The sequence below is a fragment of the Limulus polyphemus genome, unplaced genomic scaffold (genome assembly GCF_000517525.1).
Source record: "Limulus polyphemus unplaced genomic scaffold, Limulus_polyphemus-2.1.2 Scaffold0, whole genome shotgun sequence".
NCBI classification, from domain to species: Eukaryota; Metazoa; Arthropoda; class Merostomata; order Xiphosura; family Limulidae; genus Limulus; species Limulus polyphemus.
Window position 1 is genome coordinate 1,035,639 of NW_013665610.1, and position 9,077 is coordinate 1,044,715.

At 29.8% G+C, this 9,077-nt stretch overlaps 1 protein-coding gene across 4 annotated transcripts in view; it reads left to right on the forward strand.

Moving 5' to 3' along the window:
• Window positions 1–1,202: 1,202 nt before the first annotated feature.
• Window positions 1,203–9,077, forward strand: part of LOC106457663 (histone acetyltransferase KAT6B-like) — a 96,126-nt gene continuing 88,251 nt past the window's right edge. For 3 of the 4 annotated variants that reach the window (XM_022389336.1, XM_022390378.1, XM_022390882.1), the window contains exons 1-2: window positions 1,203–1,279; window positions 1,687–1,909. The gene's annotated coding sequence lies outside the window, so the exon portion shown is untranslated. The remainder of the gene's footprint in view (window positions 1,280–1,686; window positions 1,910–9,077) is intronic. The other variant, XM_022389854.1, reaches the window with a different exon arrangement.

Below are 9,077 nucleotides of genomic sequence, written 5' to 3' on the forward strand. Positions count from 1 at the left end.
CAATAATCACAGCTAGGATGAATGAAATATTACCAGCTGAAAGAAAATGGCATTCCTTGCTTTCCAAGCTATCAGATAGTATTATGAAGTATAATGTATATACTACGTTGCATAATGATCACTCGACTATAAAAGCTAGAACAGTTGTTGGTCGATAAACTGATGACTGATATAGTTATGCGAATCTTGCTTTCCAAGCAATCAAGTGATTTTTACATTGTAAAAGCTAGCTAGTTTAACTGTTGAATTCAGGCGGGCCTTCTTTATCCATTAGCCGGTTTCTACTTGGAGATCGTCAAGTGAAAACTTCTTTCAAGAACAACAGCGTTTGTTCTACAGAGATTAATTTTTAAAGAAAAAAAAATTGCGAAACTAAACACAGTCTATCATTTCGTCTAAGTTGGCACACACATATAGTGTTGTAATAAAGATTTAGCTCATTTACTCAAATTTGTCCACTCTCATTATTTTAAACTTAAATATGCTGTTATTTGTGGATTGCTTATCTGATACTTGTAGGAAATCGGTTTTACCTGAAAATATCACAAGCTTATAACAATCAACAACAATTTAACAACTTTGAAAACAATATTTACATAGTTTCGTAGATTTGTATAACATACACCAAGTTATATAATCTTCATTTACAATACTACACTCCAAAATTCCTTTACTAAAATGAAGTAATTTGGAATATGAATTGTTTGTTTGTAGTTAAACACAAAGCTACACAATGAGCTATCTGTATTGTGCCCACCACGGGTATTGAAACCCGGTTTCTAGCGTGACAAGTCCACAGAGTTTCCGCTGCGCCACTTGAAAGCAGAAATATAAAATGTAATAACTTTTTAAATTTTCCCATTGAAAAAATGACAGATGTCAGAAGTAGTAATAAAATGCAATATTTAATATTATTAACACTCAGGAATATTTATAAATATTACCATTTACTTGTGCTTGTTAAAAACTTTGTGAAAAAATCTAAATATGTTATTCACAAATGAGCTAAATCCAAAGCACTTGGGCAAATCTAAATGCCTATCTTTATTGTTTAAAAGAGTCTGTAAAATCGTCAAAAGAGGGTAGCACAAATCCTTTATTTTACGACAAAAAATGAGACATATTTAGCGATTGATAACCAACCAGATGTTAGTATTTTATTCAATAAACCAATCAAATAAGGTATAACAATATATCTTTGTAACTCATAAACGTTCGTGGAAGAAATTCTCAGCATCTGTATGGAATATTGACACGGATGAGCATAATTATCTGAAATGTAAGTAAATTAAGACCAGAGTGAAGAAATATCTTTGTGGAAATTCGTGGTTTTTGTCAGCAAAAATATCATTTTTTGAGATTTTTCATAGGAAATTTCTAGAAAAACTCAACTTATTATAATATCAACGAAAAAGCTGTTTCTAAATTCTCCCAACATGGTTATTCCATCGCCGTATCGTTAGCGGCCATATTAACGATACGAGCCATTTTGTTTTGGCGCATTTTAGGTGTATATCCATTCAAATTTTAATTAATGAATCATGTCTCTAAATATAATTAAAAACAATATGTAGTGGATGAAACCTAGACTTACATGTAGACTGACTCATAAATAACGCAAGCCTGCTTATTTTAAATCCCGACTTCTGTTCAAAATATCTTGATCAATTTTTTCACTGTTTTCAGCGGGTTCTGTCATCGGCTATCACTCGGTGTCGTAGTCAGATTGTACCTCTATGGCCGGAAATCGTGGTTTCTAGCATCAATATTCGGGATCGTCGCATCGTAAGCCTACTGAGGCCTAAAGTAAAGGCTGGATTATGGCACGAATGTTAACTGATTTTTGTGTTTATGATTCAGTGCAAATTTTGAAATTACTTGTAAATTGAACATAACTAACTTTAATGAGGTAAGTTTAAAGAAATTCATAGTAAATATTTTAAGCTTTAAGATAGCGGACATTCACCCTTTTTAAGTTAATGTGTTTAAAGTTAAAATGAATTATCCACGTTCTATATTTCACCCTAGCCTATTCCCGCCATTTTTGGTGCCTGAATTCCTTGATATAATAACATAATCGTGAAATGTCAACGTTACTGACAGCAAAATTCCCTTTAATAATTGTAGATTCACTGAACCTGTTTGGATGTACCATTGTATGATATGTATGAATTTCGTTAATTAATGTTATAACATTGTTATACTTATTTACATTTGAAAATGTCACTTTTTTTAGAATTTTTATGAATTATGTTGGTATATATTTAATTTAAACTTAAACTTTAAAGAGAGCATTGCTAGTTTACCAAAACTCTGGACAGATTTCAGTGTTTGTGTGTGTGTTTATTAATATAGTTTAGTACTTAGCATGTTTAGTTTGGTTGTCATCTTAAATTCAAAGGTTAAAACTTGTAACTATTATTCTGGGTAAGCTATAGCTCTAGTAATACTAGTACTAGAGCAAGTTAAGATACACAAAATAAAAGGTTTATCAAATGATACTTATAAGAAGTTTATTTTAGAGATTAGAACATATGGTATTGATACAGGTCTTCAAATTTATTAGAAGTTTGCATAGACTATCTGTAGGAAATCATTGATTTATGGACTGTAAGTTATTATAGTGACTTGAAAGAATAACCTATGTGTTTGGTTCAGTTCTGTAATTGTTCACATGTTGGATGCAAAGGCATGTCTTTAGAAACAGTAATAAGTTACATTATCATAACTTTACTAAATTTGTTCTTGATTTTTTTGAAATGTGTATTATTTCTAACACTCTCTGTTATACTAAATATACTTTAAAACATTAGATATTTTACATTATTGTAAGTTTACTATAACCTACTCTAAATATTTGTCATTTTCAAATTCAAGTTAGTACTGTCCACAAAAATTGATTTACGCATCATCATTCTGTTTCAGTATGGTTAATAATAGTCTTCAGTTTTTAAATTGTATAACACAGACACTAAAATATTTAATAGTATGTTGCATGTTATTTTACTCTGAGTTTAGACAGTGATGTTCTAAGATAAATTGCTTGTTTGTTCAAGAACCTACATCTGTGTAGCTCAGAATGTCAGCAGGTTTTGTGTATAACATTAATATTTATTTCACCATTCTTAACTATGCTACAGTAATAGGACTGTCAAATGTAAATTATTTTTATTCCCAACAATTATCAGAAGTTTCACTTTGTATTTCTTTTAGATATTTCACAATTACTTGTTTTTATATTATTAATATTGTGCACATTTACTAGCATTGTGAAAAGATGTACTATAAATTTTGCAAAGAATTGTTAAGTATAAATTTCAAGCCTTTCATTACCATAGGAGATTGGTACCTCTTAATAAAAATTGAGAAACATAATTTAGTATGTCTATATTTTTCTAAAGTTAATATACCTGAATTTTCTTCTCTTCTGAATTGCAAGATGTTGTTTTAATATCAAATGTAAAAGTTGAAGATTTTAAATCCTGAGAAGTGTTGAAGAAATTTTTCATCTAGAACATATGCTAACATCTTTTGTACTCTTCAAACCTTTCCAGATGCATATTCTCTCAGTCAGTCACAAATGTTTGGATTCTTGTAGTTTAAAGCAGTTTACCAAAGTGAGGGCCATTCCCCCCCTGGGGGGCCACGAAACTTCTTTTTTCTTGGGGGGGGGGTACAAAATAAGCTGAAAACAAAGATGCTGAATTAATTTTAATTCTAAATAAACAATAAGCCGATGAAAAGTATGTTGAATTAATTAAATGATACAGTATTTTGAAAGGAGATGTTATTGTTTTTATTATGGCACTGTTTTTCAATCACCATGCTAAACTTATAGATTGGGGGCCTCAACCTTTTTTTTTTATTCACATCAAGGGAGCCTTGTACTAAAAGAGTTTGGGAACCACTGGTTTAGAGGGTAGTGACTAGAGATGTGAAGATTGGGAACAGCTAGAATTCTTGAAATCTTCAGAATTCTAGAGATTTACTAAAAGAAATAAGTTTCTTCTAAAATCCTGTAAATCTCAATAAACTTAAACTTTGAAGAGAAATTTAACTTAAAACTAGATCCTAACCTAATGTACTTAATATTATTTTTTGTTACGGAATAACACTTCCTAATTAGTTAATTCACAAATATGTTTTGCAATTGAAGTTGTTAATTACCAAATTAGTCAGATTGAAAAAACAAAGGATGTGAAACAAAACTGTGTAACTTTATTTAACTGTTGTTTTATAAGTTTATTTTACCAATTATAATTTGTTTAGATAGTACTCCTTTTATTTATAGATTTGGATTTAACATTAGGTATGGACAGCAAGGAACTGTTTGGTCCTTTAGTACAGTCCTTGCATCTCCACTCTAAGAAAAAGTAAAATGTAAACCTACTATATATTTTTGAGGAAACTAAAAATTCCCTTTTAAACTTTACTAAGGTGCCGACCTTTACTGTTGCTGATAGCAAACACATTCTATAACCTAATCACCTTGTTAAAGACTCTCAACTCTTAACCAGACCCTAATCTGTCTTTCTGGAAATCTTGTATTATGTCATCAAGGGTACAAACACATCTAATAGGCTTCTTTTTGCAAAATTATAACCCCAGATTTTTGCTTATGAATTATAAGAGTAAATTTCATTATATGTAAATTATTTTAAAACCAATTTCCATAAACAAGTCTTGCATATCTTCATTGAACTAATGTTTTTTTGTTTTAATTTTTATATAGGAATAATACCATATATATTTTTTCAGTAACTTATAATAAAAAGATGATGCAGCTGTATTTAAGTAGAACAACAATGATTGTGTAGTTTGATGTAGTTTATGAAGATTTAGTTTTATCCTTGGATCTCCAATCATTGGCTTACAATTGAATTAGTTCTCTGTTTTTAACATATGTACAGTGAAATTTTCTATAAACAAAAGTATAATGTGGATGTAGAAATAATTATATTAATTTTGCCAAAAAAAAGTTTAGTTTTTCTTTCTTTTTTTGTAAATAAATTATTTATGGATTATATAGTATTAAGATCTTACTTCATGTGTGTGTGTTAGATGTATTTATAAGTTGAAGTGTATTCCTGAGTGAATATAAAGTTATGCAAGTTTCTAGTTTTGAGACAGGAATATTTACTGGGTTTACTGTAACTTTTAACTTTAGACCATTATTTTTCATTTGTGTGTAGGTGAAACTTTAGATACACATATTAGTAAGGCCTAACTTAGAGTTGTTGTTTCAGCAATAGTTCATGAAGCTGCTATGTTTAACTTTTGGGTGTGTGCCTATAGGTGTTGTAGAATTTTATTGCTCTTGGTTTTATGTTACAAAGAAGATTTAAAGTACTTTTAAGAGTGCACTTCAGTATCTGGAAGCCATTAAGTTTATCAATAATAAGCAATTCACAAACGAGGTCTTGCAAGATAGGTTGTAGAATAAGGCATTCTGTCTCTGTTGAGTTAGTTTCTTTTGGTTAAACTTTTTAACTTAAAGATAATGTAAATTTACTTTCAGTAATAATTTTTTGTACTGACAGTGTTAATTTTTATTAGCTAAGTACACACAGGTTCAATAGATGGTCAAAGGTTTCAGAAGAATTCAGAGCAAACCAGACACACATTCAGACTAATATGTCCTCCCCTGTTTTTTTTCTTCTTCTTCTTCTACAGACTTGAGTTATATATAGTTACAGCCAGAATAACAAATGTACTTGTATGCTATATACTTAACCACGTGTACATATTCTGTAGCAGCATGGCTTTCAATTTAAATCAGTTAGAAAGTAGCAGGTTAATTTTAGGAGGTACCCAGCAGTCATCCCCACGCCTAAGGAAGCTCCAAAGTTTTTGAAAATAGTTGATATTTGATTTTTTTTCCTTCTCATGTAAGGTTTTGAGAGTGATAACTTGTACACTAACATTACTACTTTTTTAAATGTTATTTTACCTTTAAAGTGGATGTTTAATGTGGTAATTGAATATTCTGTAATAATTTTTAATGCAGAGCTACATATAAATCTAATTAAATATTTCTACATGGTGTTTCTGCAACCTATATAATTATTTTGTGAATGCACATTAAATCATATGTCATAGAAAATATATCATTTCCACATCAATTTTGTTGTATAATCATGTTATTGAATGTGCAAGAACACAGCAGATAGGGCAAATTGATCACATCTGTTTGGAGCTCGTAATGTTTCTGAAATCTGTGAATATGATAAAACGCTAAGAAGTTGAATTGATGATAAAATTTGATTATTAAGAGATAGTAATAATAAAGATTAGTATTTGTTAATCAACACCCCCCCACCCCACCCCATTTATCTAAAAAAAAATAGCTTGGTGGAACTGCCAGAGAGTCTGCTTTCCTTGTAGTAAGCAGTTCATCACCATTAACAATATAAGAAAAATAAAAACATGCTTGGAATCAGATGTTGCCAAAGAATATCTTCCTTCTAGTCAGCATTTCACCAGCAAAATAAAAAAATTGGTGGTGGTTGCTGCCAGACAATTTGCCTTACTTCTAGTCAGCATTTCACCAACACAGTAAGAACTAAGGAAAAAACTGTTAGTGACAGGAGCTACAAGCCAGTTGTCTTCCTTGTAATAAAAAGTTAAACATTAGTGACAATGGTAGATGGCCTCAATAACTGTGTCATAACAAAGACAGGGCAAGCAAGTTTGGTTGTATTGTTTTGATTACTTGGATATTTGGGATAATCAAAAAGTAATTTTGATTAACTGATTATTTTCAATTAATTGATTGTTGGAATAGTCAAACAATTGATAAAAGCAAATTCCAGTTTCAATTAGTGATTATTTTTGTGACAGTTAATATAATCATAATTTATATTAATCGATTGTTGAAATAATTTGAAGCAGTAATTTTGCTTAATCAATTTAATCGTAATTCTGAGTAATCAGTTACTTTGCATTATACTAATTGATATAATTGTTTGTGGGTTGTGGATTATACTGATTAAATCACCCAGCCCTAGTCAAAAAAAGTTTTTTATTAGTATATGGCTGTCTTTCTGTTTTGAAGCTTAGAAAATAAAAAAATGTGCTTTTTTCTGCTTCTTTTTTGTAAAGAACTAGAATAACACATCTTGCTCTTCAATAATTAATATGCATTTCAGTCTGATATCAGAAGTGCTATAAATAATTTTGGTGCTTATGTTTTCTTTTTCATCTGCATGTACCTACCTAAATGTATAATAGATGGGTCAGAGTTCTGCATCAATGTACAGTAGAGAATTTGTATTAGATATATTATCATACATTACAATAATGCAATTTTTACAGAAAGTCCTCTAAGAGTTAAATCTGATATTGAATTGTGTTATATACTGAAGTGTACTGAAATAAACTTTAAATTTGTACTGTGTACAGTAGTGAATTGTTTTTAGTCTGTGAAGCTCAGAATGCAGTTTGGAGAACAACATTATAAGCATCCTTTTCTAAAATGCAGATATGTTTTTTCTTTACAATATACCCTTGTAGAGTTGATAAATATGAGATATTTTTATGATGCAAGATATAAACCAGTAATAATGGGGATATATGCATAATGATTCATTGCAAACAAAGTTATTGTACTAGTTGCTACATGAAAACATACTGTTAGTGGGTTTAGTTTAGGAAACAGTACAGAGTAATTATTCTGATGCAGAAGAAGTGAAAATATATGGAATGATATATAGTTCAGAAATGTGATTAATGTATGTAATTGAATTGTTTTTTGACAGATAATATACACACATCCTTTAGAGACTAGAACGTTAGATATTGATACAAGTCTTCAGATTTATTAGAAACTTGCATAGACTGCCTGTAGTAAATCATTGATTTATTGATTAAGTTAAAATGATGGTGACTTGTAATAAAACATGAGTGTAAAGTATTATGATGAGTCTGAGGAACAGTATTTTTGTTTCATATTAGTTTTAAAGACATCTTGGGATTTTAACATAATGTAATTTGTTTGATATGCATACATATATATATTTTTTTTAAAGTACAAATATAACTGTGTACTTTTTAGACAAGAGCTTGTAGATGCTAAATTAGCCTGTTGCTTACAGAAGTCGATGTGGTGTAGAGCACTGTTCTATTTTCAAAAGGTTACATTTCCTGGATTTCTAACTAAATTATGACGGTTGTATTTTAACATTACTTAATATTCAAGTGCAAAATATAAAAAACTATAAAACATTGATCTGACAAAAATAGTTTTAAAACAGTCAAAAGCTGTTTTATTTTGTATTTTTTTTAAGTATTAAATTGTAGTTGTGTAAATCCTTTATTTCATATCTTCAACAGGTCTGTAATGTTTTAAATGCAAGTAAAATTTATATATGTGTTGAATTAACTACTTAAATCAGTTTCCAAAATTACATTATAAAACTTGGCTATACTAATTGTTTAATTTTTGAAAAAAAATACAAGTCAAATAGATTAAGCAGAAAATAAATTTTCTTTTTGTAATTATTAAAAAAATTTGAACTCTTTCTACTTTGGTCAAACTAGAGTAATTAAATTCCATTGATTGTTGAGAGCTATGCATATGTTTTTTCGTTCTGTCTCGCTTCTTAATGGTTTCATACACTGTAAGTTGGTGGAGAAAATTCAGCAAAATTTGCAGTGATGTCCTGTTAAAGGGTTTTCAACAATTATATGTATATCAGACCTTCACGTTTGATTAGTGCCTACATACTGATGCTCGAAAGTGCCTGTAAAATGAGTTTGTGAGGGTTTGCTAGAGACCTCATTAAGTCTGTGATAACACCTGCTGTCTTGGGTCCACTTGGCCCTATTATTCTTAGCAGGAAATACATACTTTGAATTCAGATCACGTTTTTATTTGTCATAGCATTGGCTATGCAATCAGATGTTTGTTTACAGAGACAAGCTCATAGACAACTTTGTGTGACCCCTTTGGCTGCTATGACTCCAGTATTTTACTTGTAATTGGTGTAAACTAGTGATGTTATATATATATATACATATACATACATACATACAAATATTAAACACGCACACACACACACACACACACACACACACAC